Source organism: Serinus canaria, chromosome 3 (genome assembly GCF_022539315.1).
Source record: "Serinus canaria isolate serCan28SL12 chromosome 3, serCan2020, whole genome shotgun sequence".
NCBI classification, from domain to species: domain Eukaryota; kingdom Metazoa; phylum Chordata; class Aves; order Passeriformes; family Fringillidae; genus Serinus; species Serinus canaria.
In genome coordinates, this window is record NC_066316.1 from 101,524,140 (window position 1) to 101,548,669 (window position 24,530).

Genomic DNA, 24,530 nt, shown 5'->3' on the forward strand with positions numbered 1-24,530 from the left:
AGACACTTTCTTACAACACTGTGACGTAACCACAGGGTGAAGAAATGTATTTATGAGCAACCACTCTTGTTCTTGGGAGAATTTGCAAGTCAGAAAGAAAGTGATCATTTCTGAAACACCAGCCCGGCAAAAATAGACTGAAGGCACTCTGAAACTTTAGTAAAATGCTTCTCAAAGGAAAGGATATATATAATATATATGATATATGCATTAATATATATATCATATATTAACACAGAAGAGAAAATTCTCTTTTACTATTTTGGGAAGCTACAGCAAGTCAATTACTTCTAGTTAAAATGCATTTATACAATGACACAGGGGAGTCAGTTCGGTTCCCTTAGCATAGTAGTCTGGGGGACCTGCTGGGAGTAAAGCTTATTATCCTCCCAGGGATTTGAGCAGTCATAGTTCACAACCAATTTGACTTAAGGAAAAACACAGCTGCTATTTTGAAGGTTTCCTGCTGTGTAAGAAATAATTAAGGCTGTACGATCAGTATTCAACAAAGCATAAATAGCAGCGATGCTAAATTAATTCTATTTGGAAATAAGGAGTTAAGTGAAGCTACATTACAGAGAGGACTACATAATGTTCAAAGGCGAAAGAGGAGAGTTAAATGAGAGGAAGTGTGTGTCAGAGGCCAAACTCTCTATCCTAACTATGCAACCACAACATTATTTCATGTTTTAGAAGTCCTTTACTCAAGAAGTAGAAAGTACAAGTTCCAAAATGAAGCAATGAGTTTTATTCTGATTTAAAATACAAACGCAAAAAAAAGGAGCAGCAACTGAATACACTTATCAGTGTAAAAACTGAAAAAAGCACAGACTCATTAAAACCTCTTCTACCAACCTGGTGCTATTTAAATCATAGGCAAAAAAATGCAAGAGATGGCAATGGCAATCCCAGTAATTCAGGGTAGTTCATCCTTAGAGCATCCTGACCTGAGCTTTGATTCTCTCCCCACGCAATCCTCAAGCACAAACTGCAGCGGGAATTCCCAGCCCAGGAATGGCACTGTCCGTGTGGGGACTGGGAGGTCAGTTTCTGATCGCTGGACCACAGCCAGGTGGAGGAACACATGACAAGGTTACCAAGATGCCAATGCCATCCCAACAGCTATTCCTCATGTCCTGTAGAAGCGAGGTGGTGAGACAGATGGCTGAGCCCCACGGACTCGAGTCAACCCGCGAGGTGTCTGTCGGACCAGACACTGTTAAGTCATTAGGATGCTAATAGCTTTAACACTGCTTAAAGAAAAAAAAACACCCACAAAACTTCACACCCTACAGTTTTTGCTAAATATAAGGTTAGACTTGCACCTCCCAGACAGGAGGCAAACAGACAATTAGAAGAGGGCCAAGACATCTGCTGAAGACAGGGATTCTCCAGGGAAAAGCTAATGATCATGACAACTCTGGTTTGCACTAGCACTAGCTCTAGCACTGCTCCTTTAGCTAACAGAAAGCAAAGCTTAGGTTAGGGATGAGTTTTACTCTACTGCCAGGATACACGGCCTCTGGTTGAGGACATTGTAGATGCCATCTGCTTAATACTCAGGTTATTCATTTTGATTTAAAATGCCAGGCCATAATTCTTCAAATATATATATATATATATATATATATATTTATTTATTTATTTATTTATTTATTTAAACAAGTGCTTTCAAAATGGCTAATTATACTTGTGTATTCTCTGGGGCTTGTCTTATAAAAGAAATATGAAACTCAATTATTCCATGATTTTAAGTTGGTCTGGCTCATTTTTCCAGCTTCCCAGGCAGAGCTTCTCACTTTCAGGCTTGAAAGAATTGTTCTTCTACCTTCCTAAGCATGAATTGACAATGCTGCTACGGCCTCCCCAAAGAAGCTGCTGAATTCCAGATCCCTGGAAAGCAGGATCTGTGGCCACATATATGTCAAAAAATAAAACAGACCAGGGCACAGAGCCATGCTCTGGGCTTGGAACCAGCAAACACGTTACAGTTTGTAGCTGGACAACTAAAATCCTATTCCTCCATACAGCCCAGCCAGATCCAAACAGGCTTTTGGAAACAGTCCATCGTCTCTCCCAACCCCAGAACTATGCTTGGGCATTATCTGGGAGAGTGTTACTTGGCATAGAACAAAACTGTGTCATGAGCAGGACTAAAAATGTAACAGTAGAGCTGCATGCCATACCCAGTCCTTATTTAGTTCCTGCTATGAACATGCATCACAAATACAGTACTCAGTTGCTTCTGGTGAACATCATTTTTAGAAGTTAATTCCATAACCAGCCAAATGCATTTCAGAATTAACAGATCACCCTTGCTTAGGTGGCTGTTGCTTTCAAATCAGGGGAACAGAACCACAAAATCATGTAACATCTGAGCATTTGTGTTTCCATGAGTATCATATGCAGCACATGTGAAAATTTGCACTCTCTAGGTTTTGGAGCTTTTTAATGTGTTCAGATGGACTGAACACGAGCATCTGATTTCTTAATTTTGGCAAGCCTGGACTGCTGCCAGTACAACATTAGCCCTGATTGTCAGCTGGTATAAAATGGGCATAGCTCTATCAACTGCATTCCAATGCACAGCTGAGATTCTGCTTCTCCAAACTTCACCTACATAGGAGTGAGGGGCAAGGAAGAAATTCATCTTACAAGATCAGCATTTTAGGAACAAATCTGTGGGTTTATTTCAGTAATTCACAAAGTTATATTTGTCTTTACAAATTTGTTTTCTTACATTTAAGTCAGAATTCCCAAATTAATTACTTTAAAAATATTCATGCAACCCGAATTGAAAACATTTACCCTTATTTTGCACAAAAAGGAACACAAGCAAGAAGTTGTTGCAAAGACAAGAGAGGTATATAAAACTTTCCAAAGGAAAACACAACTACAGTGGTGCAAATATGGATGTAAATATTGTACTTGGCAAGAATTACTGTGTGTCAAACTTTGTACAGATGTGATTATTCAGTGTCATAGGGGACTGAAAAATCATTGTGACAATACAAAAACATTCAACCCTTTCACAACTGCTGACCCACCAATTATCATCTTCAGTGCCAACTCCTCTCCTTGGAACCTTAAGTGCAGTGGCACTGTGTATTAGGTTTCTGTGGCCAGGTTTTGGTAGTGGGGAGGGCAGTGAAGGGGAACGGGATGGGATGATACAACTTACCACTGGCCAAGGCCGACCCCATCAGTGATGGTGGCAGCGTCTCTGGGATAACTGAGTTCAGAAGGGGAAAAATCTGCTACAGAAGAGCAGCTGAAGAGAAAGTGAGAGCCTGAGCACAACAGCCCTGCAGACCCAAGGCCAGTGCAGAAGGAAGGGCAGGAGGTGATCCAGGTGCTGGAGCAGAGATTGCCTGCAAGTCCCTGGTGCAGAGATTGCCTGCAAGTCCCATGGTGAGGTAGCTGTGCCCCCAGAGCCCATGAAAGACCATGGGGGAGCAGAGATCCACATGCAGCCCATGGAGGACCCCACAGTAGAGCTGGGGGTGTCTGAAGGAGGCTGTGACCTTGTGGGAAGCCCACCCTGGAACAGACTCCTGGCAGGACCTGTGGCCTATGGAGAGAGGAGCCCACACTGGAGGAGGTTTGTGACCCCATGGGGGACCCATGCTGGACCAGCCTGTCCCTGAGGGACTGCATCCCTTGGGGGGCTTCACATTGGAGCACTTCATGAAAAACTGCAGGCCATGGGAAAGACTCACATTAGAAAAGTTTATGAAGAACTGTCCCTTGTGGGAGGGGGCCCATGCTGGAGAAGAGAAAGAATGTCAGGAGGAAGGAGTGGCAGAGGTGGGCTGAACTAACTGCAGCCTCTGTTATACTACTTCTCTCATTTTTGAGAGAAAGAAGTAGAAAAATTGACAGTGAAGTTGAGCACAGGAAGAAGAGTGGGCTGGGAAGAAGGTGTTTTAAGATTTGGGTTTATTTCTCAATATCCTACTCTGATATGACTGGTAATAAGTTAAACTTATTTCCCCAGGTGAAGTCTGTTTTGCCTAGGACAGTCACTGGTGAGGGATCTATCTCTCTGCCCTTATCTCAAGCCACAAGCTTCTCATTATGCTTTCTGTTCTCTGCCAGCTGAGGAGAGCAGTGACAGAGCAGCTTTGGTGGGCACCTGCCATCCAACCAGGGTCAACCCAATCAATATTGACAAAACTGCTTATTACTCTGTAAAATCTTGAGCAGCCATTTATAACTGTTGCAATACCAGCTGCCAATCTGGAACAGTGAGTCCACCCAATAATCTACCTAATAACCATCTGCTCCAACCTAATAGTCCCAGATGAACTCCCACACTCTGATTTACCCATGAATACTTTAACTGTAGTGCCTTTAACTACAGGTACAAGTTCAGTCTTCCAAAGAGATGAAAAGATGACAAATACATCTCAACAATTACATCAACACTCAACTAAAGACCATCACTCCAACAAACTATAGAACTGTCAGATCTTTCAAGAAAAACAACCAGAAGTCTACAACACAATAAAAACCCACACACATACGTGAAGTAACAAATTTATTAAATCCCAATGATGATAACACTGCAGGCATGAGACAGACATCTGTTTTTCACAGATCTTGGCCTATATCCTAGTTCTGATATAAAAAAAGAAAAAAGCCAAAACCCAACAGCTAGAGAAAAAACAAATTGCTTTAGATCCATAATTAGTATGGTCCTTTTGCTCTCTCCCCAGCATACCTACAGCAATACTAGAAGAGGGTGATGTTAGGAAATGTAGGATATGACTGTTAATTACTAAGATCTCAATTTTCTCCAGCTCCCTTTGGACTCCTTGACAAAATGCTTCACTTCATATGAAAGTAAATGTTTGGGTCAAAGATCTCCATAATTGTCAAAGAAAAACGTCTGGTTTGCACAGATATTCTGCTGCTATTTCTAAAACTTCTTGTTTTGGACTGAGCGAGAAGAGACAGATGATTTGTATGTTCCCATGTCAAATCACTTCACAGCATCAGTAAATAAAGGGAACAGCAAGGCTGACTAAACCCAAGCTGATCAATACTGTGAATCATCGACTCAGAGATAGCTTTAAACACACACACAGGACTTTAGCTGACTGCATGGTTGGGAGTTGACCATCCTGATGGTTGCTGGGCACTCTGATGCAGAATCAGTAGCCCATCAAACACCATCTAGTAACCCATGCCAGAAACTGGGTGGAACTCATTCAGAGCTGCTAATTGCCTTTGCTCTGTGGAGAAACTGTGACCCTCATCAGTGGGAGGGCTGTGCTTTTTGTCAGAATATGTCAAAGGAAGGCAGGCAATTCTTGCTTTATTGTAAAAGAGTCACTGAGAGACTGCAGAGTAAGAGAGCTCAAGGAATTCGTGAAAAGGCAGAGAGATGTCCAGATTTGATCTCTGAGCAAATCTTCAGAGAATCACCTAATTAGTCTGCTTTCTGGAAAAACTGGAGATGAAGCTTTTTAACAGTGCAAAGTTAGGCAATGAATTCAGGCATGCCTACCTACAGTCACTGGCACAAGATGGGAGAATACCACATACAGTCATTCCTTAACAACCAGCAGGAAAGTGTCTGCAGGTTTGGAGGACAGCCTAATCCCTAAGAACTGAAGTTATCTCCTTCCAAATTCATTTACATCCCTTCCCTTCAGAATCTCTCATCCATAGAAAAACAAAAACAAACCAACCCCCCCCCCACAAAAAAAAGAAGTTATTTTAAGAATTAAATGTCTGATTACAATGACAGTTGAAGGAAATACTACCACATACTTTGCTAGTAATACCACATTAAACACGAAAAGCAGAATGTTTTGTATCATGCACAAGAAACAAAGCTACCTGAATTACTCCCCCCCGTCTGGCCCCAACCTCATCTTGTGATTCTCTCTAAAGCGAGTCATATGGCAGCACTTTTCTCCTTTTATGGGCAAAAAAAAAGGATAAAGGAAGTCAGCAGCTGAGCAGGACTGCAGTGCCACATGAATTAAGCAGCTCAGAGCTGTGCTACTCCTCTCACATCCCTACCTTAGTGCATTATGGATAGGTACTCTCAGAGAGGGACACTGTGAATCAACATCCACTTAATGCATATATAATTACATGTCACTGAGTGTTTCACACTGAACTCGTCACCACAGCATGTATTAAAAACCAAAGGATAGAAGGCATGTAATATATTTGCATTTGCTTATCTACCATCTCCTTCCTTTCTGTGAATGTCCTGTCAATAGCAGGCAAACCTCTTCTTTGGGAAACAGCTGCAGTGATAGGATGACACTAAGCAGCAATTAAAATTATAGTACTTTCTGCAGCAAGAATTTCCATGTGTTCCACACTGCCCCAGTGCCTACCACCCACACCCACCTTGGTCCTTTTCACCAGCAGCTCTACAAGATGGAATCGGGGAAAGTTATAAAATCCAGTTTAGCCAATTTGGCCTTTTTTTGAGAGAGAGAACTGTGTAAAATTCATTAGCTCAATGTAGGGAAAGGTAAATGACACACAAAATTCCCTATGCATCGAGAATAAAAGCCTTATTGTTATTTTATCAATGGAAAGAAAGGAATCATTGTTTCTGCCTCAATAACTGATACTAGACAATATGAGGACTCACATTCATAAAAACAGCTACAGTATTGAGAAATTATACGGAAACCCACCTCCTCTAGATGAACAGTTGATGGGATCAAGAACTTATAAGTACTCCCATGTCCCACACAGGCACAGGCAGCAGGATCCTTCAGCCAGAGAACCACAGTGTGCACATGGCCATGGGCAGAACCCTGCTGTGGGTCTTGGAACACACCTGTCAGCCTTACAGGTACCACCACTGAGTCAGAGCCACCCTGCTTTCCTCCTCCTTTTTATCCATGCTCATTCCACATGTGACTATTACAACTTAATTTGACTACTAGAACTTGACTACTTCGTTTGGAAGTGATGCTGAAAACAACTGAATTCAATTACATGAGCTAGGCTTGCTGGGTCACAGCCCACACACTTCAAAGCTAAAATGTAGATAAGCATTTCCAGGGTCAGAGGCCCTGTCCTTAAAACTTTTGGGTGGCTTTTTTTTTTTAGCTTTTTTTTTTAGGAAGGAAGCAGTGGTTATCAGATCATTATCAGGTCAGATCAGATGGCCAAAACAACAGAGTTCAGTAAGGAGTTTAAAATAATCCCATCATTTTTTGAAGTCTAGCACTGCTCTTGCATGAAACAGGGAATTTGTTAAATATATGTATATATTTCTTATTGTTAAAGATTAATTATTTACTCCTTAGAAGCTTTCAAGTGTTACTATAGTGTATTCAATTCTCTATTGACAAATGTTATTTCTTTATAAACACTGACTATTCCTTTAAAAAGTAGTATTTAAAATCTGTAGGTGTCCCTTTGCCTTATGAATAGAAGACACTGAATAACAGCAACCGACAAAGTACAAACACTTTATTACAATTGTGGTGACTCAGACTGTCAGGATTTGGCAGCCCACAGTGTTCCTCAGCAGCAGAACAAAAGGGGATTTTTTTTGGCAGTTTTACTTCTAGTTCAGTAAAGGACAACATGATACTGTCTGTGCCTTAATGAATCAAAACCTCTGTAAAACAAAGGCATAAGCAGTCAGACCCCAATCATTTTCTGTCTCACAGTATCAAACTGGACAAACATATTACCTATACATCTAGGACCTCTAATATGTGTGCTCTGTCCTTGTCTTTCAGGGAAAAAATAAAAGAAATAAAAGCAGGAAGATTTTCTAGCTATAGAAATACAAATCAGTTCTACAGGCAATACAGTCCCAAAATACTCCAAGATCAGGAAATATTTTGTTTTCCTGTTGAATACAAGAGACATTGATAAAAAATTCTGAGAGGATTTTTTAACACCTTCACTAACTAATAACATAAACCCCAAAGACCTAAATATTGCACTATAATAACACAGTCTCTAATGTATTCAGAGCATAAAACACATTTTGAGGGAGATTCATTTTCCAGCACCCCCATCATGATCTCATCTGGAACAGCAAAACCACCCCTGCAGTAATTGGTATTACAGAGCCCTGCTGCAGAACAGCCTTGGGAGAGGGAAGCATTCCAGTCAGTCCTACAGGGCTTTTATGCTTTAGTAATAAAAAAAATAAGGAAAAGAGTTACAAAATATCAGAACCCATTTCCTCTGCCACCATCCCAATTCCTAGGGAGAGGATTACAGACTTATTTCCAGAAGCTTCTAAAGATGCCAACGTCCATCATGAAATCTGTATTTGATGAAGTCACCAACTGCCTACAGATGATCCTTGAAGCAAAATACTGCAATTACAGAGCAATACAGTACAGACTGTGTGTATGTGGGTGGGACAAAGTACAACTGAGATAAAATTAGACTGTTCCTGGAAATAAAGCATAACAAATTCAACAATCTAGCCTTCTCAAATCTAAACAGATCTCAACAACTCTGAGAAATGTTATCGAATTTTCCCCTTGTCATTGCTTCCCTCCTCAGTTTAAACAGTATTATAGCAATCCCCTCTGAAAAATTAGGACCAACAGATCACCCACACCAAATAAATAATACTGCATGTCTCCCATGGAGGCTATTTAAATACAATTCTGGAATCAATTTACTGGAGATAAAATTATAAGGATCAGTTACCAGAGAGAATTTTCCTTCTTCTCCAAAACCAATTCTGCTCTCTAAGTGGCACCATCACTCAGCATTTTGATAACAGCTAAAAAATAGTAACGAATTTTTGACCCAGAGCTCCACACCATTATTAACATGCATGAGAGAAACCAGAAGATGAACTTTCTCTCCTCTTCCCAGAAAGCCATTAATTCAAGCTAACCTTCCAGATTTAATGTGGAGCAGCAACAAAATGAAAATTATAATGATCAAGCTAGGTATTAAATACATTCACAATAAAGAAAATTAAACAGAAACTAGGTTTGCTCTGAAATATCTTTGAAAAATATGAAAACAACCCTTTCCTCCCACTTCCCAGAATAACCACATACAGCTTAAGCAACAATAGTCTTAGGACACTACAGGGCTCAGTTCAGTAGTAGAGGAAAGTAACACTGAGCTGTCCTGAAATATCCCAGCAGGTGCTCCAGGACATGGGTCTATGGAGGACATGGGTCTTCTGGCCTCCTTGCGCCTGCTAACCAAGTATAGATGCAACAAGTGTTGCAAAATATCTCATCCAGGAAAAAAAAATTACACTGGATAACTGAATCAAACCAGACTCAAACTGCATCCTAAAACCAAAAGAAAGACTTTCTCCAGAAGTCCTCAGTCTTGCCAAAGCCTGGCCTTCATCCCTTCAAAATCTACACTCTTCCTAGATTTACTTATCCATATAAGTCTAGAAACCCAAATTGGACTCACAAGAGAATTTTGAGCATGGCTGCAAAAAATGTGGGTTCAGAAGGGAAAGCAAGATAACTGGGATAGCAAGCCGGAAGCCACCTAACCTAATAGGTAAGGAAGTTGTGAAGGCTGTACCTTAAACTGATGTCACCTATTCCTGGAAGCTCAAGAGGTACCTATGTTATTAAAAAGGGTTATAAAACCCTCAGGCCTCTCTAGAAGCAAGATACATTCCTTTAACAAGCTCCTGAGGAAAGGAGTCATGCAATTTTGAAGTTTCGGATGAGAGGGCAGGAGCATGCCCTCAAGCACCATGGAGCTATTTAAAAGCATCAGGAAAGCAGCCACAGAGGAAGTAGAAGTGGGTGGTAGGCTCCTTTCAGGTTGAGAGACTGCCTCCCAACCACATCTCTGCACACCAGGGTAGTGCAGGCTAAACCACAGGCTATTGTCTGTCCTAAGACTATTCCTGAAGAAGTTATGAAATGGAAAAATATTTACAGGGTAAAAGAATGAAACGCCTATAAAAACCAGATTTCTCTCACCTAAATGCCTTAATCACAGGGCAGGAGTTTAGGCCTCTGGCCTAATTACTGTTTTGTTGTTTTTTGTTTTTGTTTTTTCCCAAAGGTTGCAGGTGAAATAAAGGACAGCTTATGACACTCTGCTTGTTTCAGTCTCTTGGGAAGAGGGTGATGTGAGCTCAAGGTACTTAAAGCTAAAAAGGACAGAGAATAAAGTGTCACACTTGATGAATGTCGGATGCAACTAATGCACCATAAAACATGAAGAGAAGAGAGATGAACATAATTACAAATGCTTTTACTCAAGTTTGAATAAATAGATTACACTTATTTCTTAGCAAAACAAGCTTTTCTAATCCTGAGGGAACATTCCCATCTCTGGATGCCAAAGGCAGTGAGGCAGGAGAGATGATTCCACTCTCCAGAACAGTCTCAGTGGTTAATATGGATGCAGAACAGAAGCCCTGTGCATCTCATTTTCTTCACAGTAAAAAATATAGAAAAGTGTGCTTTCAGACATGGGGTTTAGGACCATCAACCTCAGCTTTGAGGCATCTAGTTGTAAAATAGGCCACTCAAATAATTTATGAACTCAGGCAGTAATACAGCAGAGAGAAGAATTCCCTCCCCCCTTGAGAAATCCCATAAATTATATATAAGAAAGCTTCTAACAACTATTTAAACTTTAAGTTAAACCTATGTGTATCAGAGAGATACAGGACAGTACAGAATGACTTTTAGCTAAAATGTCAGTTTAAGTCTACACATTCCCTTAAAGACACCAAAACACCAGACCACCTCCACAGTGTTTTTATATTGTGCAAACTTGCACTCTGTCCTCCCGAGCTCATCACAGACAAACGGGATCAAACTGAAGGTTTCAGTATGCTCCATGCCATATTCTAGTCACGACAACTCCCATGCTGAATGGATGTTACAGATGATCTTCACCAGACCTGAGGAACACAGGTTCATTAATCACATCACCAAGACTTGAATCAAACCAGACTAGCACTTTGGATAGGCACACTTAACACCACAAGCTGCACTGCTACTGGAACCTTCAAAATGAATGTTTCACTCATTATAAACATTGCAAATTCCTTACACAGATTTACTCAAAGATAAGACTAGGACCTATGCATTAGCTTCACCTTTTGCACTGCTGGTCTTCCAAACCATGTTGTTGAAATCTGACAACCCATCCACAATGAAAAGCTCTACAGAAGTACTGTCATGGACAGGAGAAAAAAAAAAAGGTAATATGCACAAAGAAGTCCCTCAGAGCACTGGTTTTCTAGTCTATTGACAAGTTCATAAATTAGACAAGAGTATTTCAGTTGTTAGCATGCCAAAGTAACCATTCCTGAGTTAAGGCTGAGTGATGTTTAACTAAATCTCATGGTTGATATCTTCATGTTGGCATAATTTCTAAACATTTTAAACCTCCAATACTAAATAAAAAACTTTCAAGCACTTGTGTGTCAGTGCTGCACTGGGTCAGTCCTGAAAGGCTATGTACTGTACCTATTACTGTTATTTTTTTCTGTAGGATCAACTGCTGCTACCAGTTTAAATCAAGAACTTGTATTGAGCAGTATATAAAGACAGAAAATAAGACACATTTTTCATTTTAATTGGAAGCAGGAATTGGAATATTGTATAAGTAGAAGAATGGTAAATTCCTGGTACTTCATAACAATTAGGACCTGTACAGCTCAAATCATTCAGATTGCTCTTGTCATCATTCACACGAGTGCAGAGCAGCTTCTATTACAATTTTAATTTAAACAACAAAATTCAAATTTATGACTGCATTTTTTTGCAGCTCTCAAACTGCCCCATATATTAAATATTTTAATTCATGCCTCTCAAACTGTTTTCTCTGATTTAGTGTTACTGTTTTGCATTCCTAGATAACATGAGTAGAAAGCACTGCTAAAAGAATGATTGATAATACTGAAATGGATCCAAATACATACTGAATTCAGTACAGAGAAAACACTAAGATGTTTGGCTGCTTCAAATTAACATATATTGCTAGCATCCATACACCCCTACCCACTGACATTATAGGTCCCAATAAAATACCCTGTTTGTCTCCAGGGATTTTAACAGGAGACTTAATGATGTCTGGATCATATACAGGGCTTAGATATAGAATAGCATTTTTCTGGTTGTGAATGAATAATAAAAATAAATGTGAATTGAATGATTAAGTTCATGCGCTACTGCATGTAATATACATCTAGTGCTCAAGAATGCCAGTAATTCCACAAAAATATTCTACAGTTTCTCCAAAAACTAATTAGAATGGCATTTACAAGTAGATAAAAATATGATAAAGAGATCTTTCTCATAGTACCTGTACACCTACAAAATATTATTTCTGTCAAAGTACAGGAATGATTATTCATCTAAATAACACATAGCATTTAAGCTCATTTTGTATATCACACAATGTGGAAATCTGCAACATACTGCACATGCAAATCCTCACTGCATTTGTAAGGCTGCCATACTGCTGAGGACAAGATATTTCAGCCTGACAAAACAGCGTCAAAAGTGATGTCATGAGGACAAGCTAAGCACACTAACAATGAATTATCTTCTCAGCACTGTAAAATTCACTAATAGACTCACTGTCATGGCTAAATGACATCTGACGACAGTAATTATGCAATAGTAGCCAAAATGATCACCATTTTTCCTTTCTGACTTAATCAAGGGGGTTTTATTCCAATTACTGGTATACACTGTCTTTTCAATCACTTGTGGTTTGTTTATTTTCAGTTTTTAATAAAGAGCAGAAGTTCTTGGGGGAAAAAAACAAAGCATCACTGCAAAAGCAGCACAGGAGAGTACTGAAGAAGTACAGAACAGAATACAGTAAAATATTGCACAGTCTTTGAGAAACCATACAAGTAACTCAGAAAGCCTTGCTTATACTTGCCATAGTTTACATTAAGTGAAACTTTAAAGACCAGTGGTTAAACTGTACTACAGCAGTTTAAGCTGAAGAATAAAACTATTAGAATTTTATTCTTGGTTGCTTAAGTCAAACCTTTCACGATGTTCCCATAATGTGTAATTTATTTTCATTAAAACTTTTTTTTTAAAGTCTATCATAGGAAACAGTAGGACTTTATCATTAATTTTTAATTTGGGCCTGGTGAGATGGAGGATTTGGGGCACTACAGGGGAGGAGAAAATAGATTTAAATGCGAGAAATTACAAGGTTTGTTTTTAAAATTACTTTTAAAAAGTACATTGCTGATGTAACAGTCTTCCTTACATGTTATAGAAATATGAAAGTTTCCATAACAGAGAAAAAGGAAGTATCAGCTCAGTTCTTCCCTGTGTAACAGGAGTTGGAGTATTTCTGTAGAGCTGTGCTGAGCATGTGAAAATCTTTGCCCACAAGGCAACCTCATGTCACGACAGCATTTAATTCCAAATCTCCCCCCCCCAAGAGTTCACTGCCAAAGTAATTTTAATTTTTTATGGCCTTGCAGATGATCAAAACAGAAGAAGTAAAGCAAAGATATCTCTGTCCCTCTTAACCTACCCTTTCCTCAAACACATTTAAACTGACTTTAGAACTCGTAACAAAACACAGGGTAAAGATGGTCTGTATGGCAATTAGAGACCAGGAACAGGCTGGAAATCAACTCACATCACCACCCTCGGCAAGTTATTAGCAGCACCACTGAAAGCCTGTGCAGTTAAGAGCCTCTCTGTGTTGCCAGTGAATTACGGAGCGTTCGATTTTACACAGTAGCACAACGTATTACTAAGATCTTAGCAAAACAAAACCCAGATAAATATAAATAAAACCAAACGGTCTTGGAATCAAATGAGGAGAAAAATAATAATAGGAATAATAGATACAAGCGTGCTATCTGTTCGCTGTAACACCTCCCAACATGGACAGCGATTTAAACGAGATGAATGCAGCATTACAGAGCCTGTCTTTCATCTCCTGTCTAGGTACATCTCTCTGGAAACACCACGCTTATGGCACCCTGCAATCACCAGCAGCTGGAATAGAAAGTTTTCGGTATAATCAAAGTTTGAAGCTTAATCTCCCTTTGCCCCCCCCCCCCACCCAACCCAGTCCAGGCAGGCACAGGGACGCGCTGTCTGACCGACAGCCCGGGCCAGCGCTGAGCTCCGCCGGGCTCCCCGGGCCCTGCCGCGGGCACGGCCGGCTCCGCACCGGCGCTGCTCATCCCTGCAGCCGCGGCGGCTCCGGCACCCACCGGCCGGCAGAGAAAATCCGGAGACTTCCACCGGGAGAGCCCAGTGGCCGGTGCAGCGTCTTCCCGGCTCGGCGAGGCCAACCGGGAACCTCCGCTCGGGCTCACACCGCACCCGATGCCTCTCCAGGCGGGGCTGGGGCGAAGCCAGCCCACGGCGCTCACCGCCCGGGGCCGCTGGCAGCGCTCAGGGGCCGGCGCTTCACAGGCAACAGTTGGCCGTGTCCCTCCGGGTCCCTCCCGCCACCGCCCGCAGCCCCCCCGGTGCGAGGGGCAGGGGCACCTCGGGGAGGGCGCCTGGGGGCCGGGGATCGGGCACAAAGGCGGCTGAGGAGGCTCAGAGGGCGAGGGGAGTGGGGAGACTCCGGAGCTGCAGCGCGCCGTCCCCGCCCCGCCGCGATGCAGGGGCGCCGAGAGAAGGAGCAGCAGAGGCGGCTCAGCCCCCACCCAGCGCAGCCCCGGGCTCCGCCGTGCCTCCCCGCTCTTACCTGAGCCGCCCGTCGCCGCTGGCCGCCGCAGGTACCCTCGTCCATCCCCCGCCGCTGCCTCCAAATCAGCCGCCGGCGTTGCGGCGCGGCCCAGCCCGCCCGGCCCAGCGCGACGCTGGCAGACCCGCCCCGCCCCGCGGTGGCTGCGTGCGGCTCCCGCCGGCGGCCGCCCCGGGCGCGGCTCCCCCAGACCCGCCTCCCGCCGCCGCGGGGTAAGGCGCCCTCCGATGGGGATGGGGATGGGGATGGGGATGGGGATGGGATGGGGATAGGGATAGGGATGGGTCTCCCACCCCGTGCAGATGGTACGCGCGGACCCCCTGGCTCCCCCGCCGGCGGGTCGGGGCGCTGGGCTGTCCGCTCGGCGGAATCGGGGCAGGGGTGCGTGTGACTGTCACCCGCGCTGCGCCGCGCCCGGGGACATTGGCGCTTCCCCGGACCCTCCCCGTTAGGCAGGGATCCCATCCCCCTCTCGCCCGTGGCCTCTGTTGTGATGTGGGGGGAAGTGGGACGGGAGGGTTTCTGTGTGGTTCTGCGACTCTGAACCCTGGAGTTTGGAGCTTCACATACATTTTTTTTGTGTTTCTGGCTTTGCAGAAGGCAGCGCTTCCTCAAGACGTCAAAACCAGATCTGAGCCCATTCACAGCTCGTGAAAATACTTTGTACTTCCTCTTGCTGTGCTGAGGGTTAAATGAGGTTAAAGTCGCCAGAATGGCTGTGCAGCGCTTGGTTTCCCCCTTCCCCAAAAGCCAGTCTGTGCGTCATTTACAGTGAGAAAGCAAGAAAAGAAAAACAAAACAAAAAGTGACAATATTAGAAGTACAGCTCAGAAATACCTGCTCAGTTGTTCAAAGGGCTTTGCTTGCTGAGCTCTTTAAATGTGAGAAGCTGTGATGCTGACCACAAAGCCATCACAGCTCCGTGCCAGTGAACCTGAGAGTTCACAGCTGCGTTCTGCCTCGGGCAAATATGTTGAGGAGAGCTGTGTGCTCAGAGAGGTGTGATTCTCATGAATAAGGCAAGTTTTGGAGCGCTGCGAAGCGGAGTGGTTTGGTGGAGCTGTGAACATGCAAGGCCTGCTGCTGCCTTGACCCTCTGGCCTGTCCCTCCGTCTGAGCAAGCAGTCCAAAGCAGCATGACTTTCATGATTTAACTTCTTCCCTTTACCCAGGCTTGATCCAGATGTCCTTGAATTGTTCTTTTTTTGGTCTGAAAATTCCAAATTGTCTAGTTAGAAAATAATTCAAGTGACATACTTAGTCTATTAAAAGGCTGTGTCTCTGTTGCTGTAGCACATTTAGTATAGCTACCCTTACAGCACCCAGCTTAGTAGAACACTGAGCTGCTGGCTTGCATTTTTACCCACAAGTCTCAAAGCACCTTTTTAAAGAAGTAAATAGCATTGCTCCACTTTCAAGCAGGGAGAACAGTCACATGGAAAACTTGAACCAGGAGAAAGAACTGAACCTCAGATTCTCAGCTAACAACGTAATGTCCCCTTTTAATTATTTTTCTGGGGCATGCATTCTGACTGCTTTTATAATGGTTGTGTCTTGAACTGGATGCTTTTACAAAAGAAGAGGCAGCTGCCACCCATCTTTTGGAAATATCCTAACTCTATGACTGCATGCTATGTATGCTCTCAAATTGTCTGTACTGAATACATCCAGAACTCAGCCAGAAGAATCTTTTTATTCTGTATACTGGTAATATTTAGGAATTAGAAAAATCCAACTTTTAAATCCTGCCAAAACAAAGGGACTGCTAGATGTTGATGAAGTGAACTGTAGAACATCTACATGTAGTGTCACATACTACCATAAGACTGTAGTTGATCAGCCTGTAGGGGAAATGGCAGACGAGTGATAGATTTCAGATTCTCAGCTTTGGACAATGACGTTAAAGACCAGGAAACAATTATTTAACTGCCTACTGGCATAGTACCCAAGCCACAACTGTCTGTGTGAAACTGTTACCTTCTTGCTTGTGTAAGACAAAATCAGTTTGCAGCACATTGGGTAGGGATCAGATTCCTCAGTAAAGTAATTTCTTATCACATAGACTCTGTGAATGATCTTACATATCAGCTAGTTTTGCTTTGAAAAGATTCAGGATACCCATGATTTTCTGTCTTATCTCTGCTAGCCCCATCCCAATACCTCAAGTACCCTAAACTTTGTCAGGTTAAAGGATGTGCTTGCATTTACACTGGCAAATTTTACCTCTAAATTTGGGTATTATATACAGACACCTCTATTTCTTAGACATTATTTAGGTGTCTAATCTGCCATTACAGGCAGTACTAAAGTCCAGGTCTGGTGCTTTCATGAAGTGGTTTCAACATCACAAGAAGCAGGTAGGCATCTAAAGTCAGTTTTCTGGTGAACAATGCAATGAGCCAGCCAGTAACAGTCTGGTTGTCGCAGTTTAAAGCCACCCCAGTCCTAATCCATGGTGGGATAAGCACAAGCATCCAGAGATTTTGAAGTCACCCTTGGGTATCTTGCCTTATTTTCTACTCATCTTCCAGAAGCACCTGCAGATCCTGTGACCTGTAGATGTAGGTCAGAATGCCCATTGCTACCTAAGTGAATCTGCCATCACTGCAATGGAAATTTAAGTCACTTAGCTAAAGGCACCTGCTGACAGACCTCCAAAACTTAGAAGTCTGAATCTCACACTGAATCCCATCCAAACTGATTTGCAGTCTGAAATCTGAGAGGATTTTTACACATTTTATTTCATGGGTATGACAATGTATATACAACCAGTTGCCATGACTTAACTGGAACATAGGAGCATAGCAGCAATCTCTGGAATTTTTTAGGTGCTGGTCTTAAAACATCTGCTGAAATTTGAATGATGACATAGATTCTTTTTTAAAACAGGAGTGATTCATAAAGGTCATCTGCAATACTTGTATTTTTATCTACCTGGAACAGGGCTGTTTAGTCTTTTGTAGATTATGGTGCCTTGCAAGTCCTGAAACTCATTGCTTTATGCAGAATTGCATTCAAAATCACCTGGATGCAACCAGCAGTCTCCAAACAGATGGGCAAATGACTTCTCAGCTTTTGATGTTTAACTTTCTAAGCAGAACTAATGTATTTATCTAGCACTTTTCTCCAGTATTACATGTGGGAGTTTATTTGTAGAATAAAGGGAAATCTTCCTTAATGCTCATTTTAGCTCTGTGCAGACTGAAAGGAAACAGGTTATTACAAAGAGCATTTTGAGGAAAAGAAAGGTTTAGAGCTCTGTTCAGAAATTGCCAAATTCAAAGGAGAGGGTCTTTAATTTCAGTGCCCATTCTATCAGCCTCTTAATCATTTCCTCAGTCTGGAAGCCCTTTATTTTTGTGGTTAACAGAGAAAAAAAAGGGATAATTATATATTCTATGAAGTAAATTATACGAATATTCAATACGGTCCTGTCATCACTTGTATAATTCACAGTACCACTGATATTGTTTGCAATGGCAACTTGTGAAGAGGAACCTCAGTGCTATTTTATAATTTAGGGATAGAGTCTTTTTCGGTTATGTGACTGAAAATTAGGAATGAAGCCAGTAGCTTCCAAGACACAACAAACCTTGGAATAGAGGAGAGGAGAGGAGAGGAGAGGGAGAGGAGAGGAGAGGAGAGGAGAGGAGAGCGAGAGGAGAGGAGAGTGAGGAGGAGAGGATGAGGAGAGGAGAGGAGAGGAGAGGAGAGGAGAGGAGAGGAGAGGAGAGGAGAGGAGAGGAGAGGAGAGGAGAGGAGAGGGACGGAGCGGAGAGGAGAGGAGAGGAGAGGAGAGGAGAGGAGAGGAGAGGAGGAGAGGAGAGGAGAGGAGAGGAGAGGAGAGGAGCGGAGAGGAGAGGAGAGGAGCGGAGAGGAGAGGAGAGGAGAGGAGAGGAGGAGAGGAGTTAATCTATAATTTTACAACTCCGAATTGTTTCTGAAATTGTTTCCTATGGAAGAACAGTGCTGCTGTGGTTTTGTCAGTATTTTTCTCTCCTGTCAAAGAACCAACCATTAGTAAGGAGCTAAACTTCCTCATCTCAATTGTCTCAGGTATCTTCAGCATGAAGGGTTTTTTTCCTCAGAGCACACTAAGCCTTGACTGTAGTAACTCCCAGTTTCTCTCTTGTATCAGGTGGCATGTGACATTGGCAGAGGCATGGGCAGCCAGCCCTTTGCTGACAAGGGACCAGCCATGGCAGGTCAGAGCAGCTACACCACTCACCAAAAAACACTGGAGTCTCATCTGAATACAGCTCTAAGTCTGATCCCTGTTTATCTATCTGTTTGGAAGTCAATGTATAGGATATATAGTCCCCTTTTAAAGACATGTATACAACTTGAATGGCAAACAACAAAAATTTAATTATTTTATTAAGTATCTTCATTAGGCATTTAATGCAAATTAAACAAATTTACTCATTAAAGTGATATAGTTTAACTTCTGGTACATGCTTTTAAAAATATTGATATGCATGTGTACAGCTTAAAAGTTGAGATTTATAAAATATAATGCTTCAAATAAAGATAAATTATATTTTTGTCATTTTTAGCAAGTCAGAATAATATACATTAAATAGGTTTGTCAGTGTCATTGTATAGAAATTGGTTAGATCCTAGGACTTTGTTATGGTTTTGAACTATAACTACGCAGATATTAGGCATGGACACAGCATCATAACAGTGTTTCTATACATTGATAGATGCTTGTTGTTATGGCTGTAGCACTGAAAATCATAAAAAAAAACTAACAAAAAACTTACCATTTAAATTCAAAAGTTTGTAAAGAAGCAAGCATGGAATACTCACTTTGAATGCTGCTTCTACAGTAAAACCTCAGGGTATTTTAGTAGAATTACATTGTACAACCATTAGTTCAGATTCGCTTGAAGTAAAATTCCTTTTGCCAAAAAAATATTAATAATTTCAATAGCTCGCTGGATATGTAATGTTTCATTTATCACTGTTAATGTTAATAAGAAAATGTCTTAAGTTCCAAACTACTTTAAGCTGGTCGGCACAAACCCATTTTCATTTGCATCGAGCAAGATGTATCCTGGCAACCGTATATTTTTGGATTCGAAACAATTTATTCTATTCATTTTATGCAAATGAGGTAACCAATACTGCAGGAATCATGAGAATACAGGATGGATAACTTCCATGCTTCAGAGCTATAGATAGATGATTAGGAACTTATGTGAATTAGATTTTTTAAAAATAATCTGTTAGACATTTTCTTTGGTGTACTTATCTAGCTTAAATGTGTATCTGGCATGATTCACATATTTTTTTACTCAAACATGGAAAGCAAGCAGCAACCCCACCTGAGTCCTATGCCATCATGGTTATCCCAAACAACAGCCCTGCTTCTTCTCTGTTATTTTCTGTGTTGAAAATCCTGTATTTTTCACCAAACTCACAAAGAACTTAAGCAGAGAAGCAGAAGAGCAAAGGCTCCCAACATTCCCACACCTAGGAATGCTGACTTGAAAGCTTGAGAAGCTAACACAGCATCTACAGCAACATGAAGTGCTATATATATGTGTTATATCGTGTGTGAATGTCATTGAAAGGACATTTTTCAGAGAGCTGTCTTCTGGTTTTGGTGGCTATGTGTCAGTTATTTTTTTTACATTTGCTAGAGAAGGCAGCTTACAGAAACCTGTGTATCTTTGGTATATTACAGTATTTCAAAACAAATTTTTAAAATTTTTGGTAAGATCTGTGGAGTTCATCAGGGACAAAGCTTGTTTATAGGAATGTACCATTTATAATACCCTATAAATGCAGAATACTTATAAAAATTTATTATTCTTTCCTGTTTTTTTTAATTAGTGTTCCTCAAGAGCTCTCAGCCTGAATCAAAATCGTGGAGTGTGAATACTCTGAACAGCCAGGCCTATGTGGTTCCTTTCAAAGCAGCAACAATAGATGAAGCTTTTTCTAGCAGCATGGCTGGTAAGCTGAACCACAACCCTACAGCTACTCCTCAGTGAACATGATAGCTGTTGTTGTTCTACTCCTAAAATTGTATTCCTCAGCTGACCAGGACTCTGTTATATCCAGAATAAATTCAAGTTAGACCACTGAAATGGTCCTCAGTCACATTTGCTGTGCTCATGTCAGAGTTAAATGTACATTTAGCAAGACAACTGTACTGAAGCAACTCCTGAGCCACTGAACTCTAGGTGGCCTAGGACCCTTCTTTCAATTTACATTCATATAGCTACTGACCAACACAATATTCAGAATATGCTTCAGAAAATAAGCAGTAGAGCTTTCCTTGAGTACAAGAGGCTCTTTCAAAGGAGAGGAGGACAGAGCTGATGGAAATTTCAGCCATCTAATTTTGCTCCATTGCTGGGTGGCAGTCACCCAACTTCAACTGAGCTGAAATCTTTGTAGGTAATTTAAAAGGCCAGGACTCCAATTTGAAGATGTATGAAGTGATGAGAAATTGTTATAGGAAATTACACAAGTGGTTTGAAGTAACAGTTGGGTTGCTAAATTAGTCTTTTGCAATAGGAAAAGCCAGGCTTTGAATTCCCCATAGTAGTGTGGATCCAACTTTTGCAAAATCCATATACATGAATGCCCATTGTTTATAAACCAATTCCCCAAGCCTCTGTTTTTCAGACAGAAAGAAGGGTAGGTGTCCAACTAGACTATGCCCAACTGGAAATGTACATGAAAATCTTGATTCTGATATTTCCTAATTCCTAAAATCTTAACTTTGCAGCTTTAAATACTGTTTTTACTGAAAGCTTTATGTATGCAGGACCATTGTTTAAAGAATACATCAAACCAAATATGATTGAATACCCTGTCTTGCAATAACTATTTGGAAAGGATTTGCAGGATCCAGACCCTCTTTTGCAAGAGCATTAAGGTGTGAATGGATGTCATCTTCTCAGTTCCATTATATTGGTACCATCACATCGCCACTCATAGCTTGCCTCTGTTTATTGTCCCCAAAGATTTGTGGGGGTGATTTGCTACTGTAGTCAAAATTAGACAGGTTAGATGGAACAGTTTAAGTGGTAGTCCTCTCCTGGATTGCTCCATTTTGGCTGAACCATATTAAGATGTGCTCACCCTGTCAGCTCTAGAAGAAGATATGAGTAGATGTGACAGCCTCCAGCACAGTATGGAGAGAGATGGGCTGATTGTCCCTGGAGTGGGCATCTGCTTAGTGCCCAGCAAACTCAAGGTTCTTAAAAAGCTGAGTTCTCCTACAATAATTTGGCTCTTCTCCTATAGCAAATAACTTAAAGCACATGCTATAGCTTTTATCAAAGTCACTTGAATTTGTCTGTTCTTTTGTCTATCAGGATGTATAAAAATTGCTTGGTGTAAATCTAGTGAGTTTTTTTCTGCAGGACTCTTTTTTATCTTTGTCCATGTTTCCAAAATTTAGAACATCTATACTACATGCAAGCCGGTAAGAGACTGACCTCTCTCTTTTTTTTATTTATCTGAGAACAAGGAAGATAAGTTTAAAACTGTCTTACATGTCATTTGACAAAAAAAAAAAAAAATCCTCACATTCCTATAATAATTTTTTTCACCTAAAATCTGAAGAATCAGGAATGCCACCGCTTTAAAAAGGAGTGAAAAAAATTCAAAGAAAATATAAGTGTATCAGTACTGTTAAATTCCATTTGAGATGGCGCCAACATGAAAACAATTTAAGCTCTATGCAATTTAGACTTTCCAAGCCTAGACTATCACTTGTCAAGCGTGTAATACAAACAGCACAGCAATGGAAGTGTTAGGAACATTGAGATGATGCTTTCCTTACTTCCAAAAAGTGCATTATTCTTTTTTTTATCTTATTAGAATTAGAATTATTATAGCTCATATACTGTCCTTTGGCTAGATGATGTTAAAACTACTTTTAAGAAAAGTAGACATTCTTAGTAAAGTATTTTGGCCTTTTTTGGCATCTGAACTAGAAAAGCTGAACATGCTCTTCTGTGTTCTCTAAATAACCTTACATCTCTTCTTACAACCACTGAGTCTATTTGTAAATGAAAAAAATCTCACTAAATTGAAAGGTAAATACAGCAGTAATTATGGAAAGTCAATAGTCAGCAGTCAAACAGATTTTATAATGAACAGTAGTGAATTTTGAGTCAATTATAAGGATAAATGTAAGGTTCATTTATATGTGTGGAAAAAGACCTGTGTCCACAAAAAACTGAAAAGTCTTAGGCTCACAGGATCATAAAGTCCTGTTGGAAGGGGTCTCAGGGAGTTTCTAGCCCAACATCCTATTCCAAGTAGGTCAACTCAGACCATATTGCCCTGGTGTTTGTCCAATTGGATCTTGAAAACCCTCAAGGAAGTAAAGTGCACAACCTCTGTGTGAAAGCTGTTCTGCTCCTGACTGTCCTCGTGTTGAGGACACTGCCTTACAACCAGTCTGAACTTGTGTTTTCAGCATACATGTTGAAACTCCTCCACCTGCCATGCACCACTCAGGAGAGCCTGGCCCTCTCTTAGAATCAATCACAGAGTGGTTAGGGTTGGAAGGGACCATAAAAATCAATTCCACAAGGCCATGTTGCTCAGGACTTGATACAACTTGGCCTTGAAGAATTTTAGGGATGCAGAAGGGATGGCTCTTCTTGATAACCTTCTCAAGGGCCTTAGAGAGCTGTTATTAGTTCCCACTTAGTAGAGATAAGCAACAGATAGTAAAACTTTGCCTCATTTCCCCCATCAAATGCTCTGATTAAGAAATAAATATCTTATGCCCTCTCACTTTCTTCTGTTTACCCAATAACATCACCTTTCCTAATCTCATCCCCCTCCCTGTTTTATCTTTGGAGATGCATTCATCCCAAAGCCCACAAAGCCATCTTCCTTGATGATGTTGCCTTGAGCTTTCATTCTGGGGAGAGGAGCTTCTCACCCTGGTGACAAGAGCTCAGAGGGCCTTGTTGCATTGGCACTGCTCTTGCAGTGGTCCTAGTTAGACATCTGCAGTTCTGCCTTGTAGAGTGATTTCAGTTCATCACTTCATTGCAAAATAAAGTATGTTTCAGACAACAGGTTATGCAAGCAGTCTTTTCTAGCTCATTAATGGAGCTAGAAAATAGAAAACTATTTCTCTCATGACAAAAATTCTGCTCATTCAATTGTTAGAGGAGCAACTGAGCACTTGAATTATAGAACAATTGATTTTGCAACAAATGAAACTTAAAAAGGGAATGAAGCATATTCTTTAAGTCTTTCAGTGTATTATCTTGTATTATCTTCATGTCTTCGCTTAGAATAAGTGGTTGCTGCTGCTTGTACCCCTTTAAGAAGGATCTGTTAGAACCAAGAGCTCTGTCTCAGTGCAGCCTTAACAAGAAAATGCTTAACTGCACCACAGCTTCCATCAGCATGAAAATTGAAAAAAGATTAAAAAATTTCCAAGAGAAGACAGCCTCTGTGTCTCAAGGATGGCACAGAAGAAGTCAAGTAAAATAGCTTTTCTTGTCATCATTACTAGATCAAATCCCAGGCATATCTATCTGCATCACAGAGTTTGAAATTCAGTTAAAATCTGGAGGGAAAATGTGATTTAGTTGCATGCTAGTCTTCCTAGTAACACATGCAGAGCAGAAAAGAGCCCTGCCTTTTTCTGAGGTTCAAGATGAGGGAATGAATTTCCTTTCTGTGTGTTCTATTTGTGCAGCCATGATTACAGATGGTATTTTCTTTATCCTGAAAGCTCAGCAATAATAGAGAAAGCCATGCAATTGACAACACTTAATGTGCCATTAGAGTTTTTTCCTTCCCAAGCATTAGTTTGTATCACATTTTGTGCTGAATTGTACCAACTCCTTCCCACCAAGTGCAGCATAAAGAGAAGGCCTAAT

General features: G+C 41.2%; 1 protein-coding gene across 1 annotated transcript in view; it reads right to left on the reverse strand.

Moving 5' to 3' along the window:
* The window catches only part of CYRIA (CYFIP related Rac1 interactor A), a 55,971-nt gene extending 41,202 nt beyond the window's left edge, over positions 1–14,769 (reverse strand). The window contains exon 1 of the mRNA XM_050972575.1: positions 14,653–14,769. The gene's annotated coding sequence lies outside the window, so the exon portion shown is untranslated. The remainder of the gene's footprint in view (positions 1–14,652) is intronic.
* Positions 14,770–24,530: the final 9,761 nt, after the last annotated feature.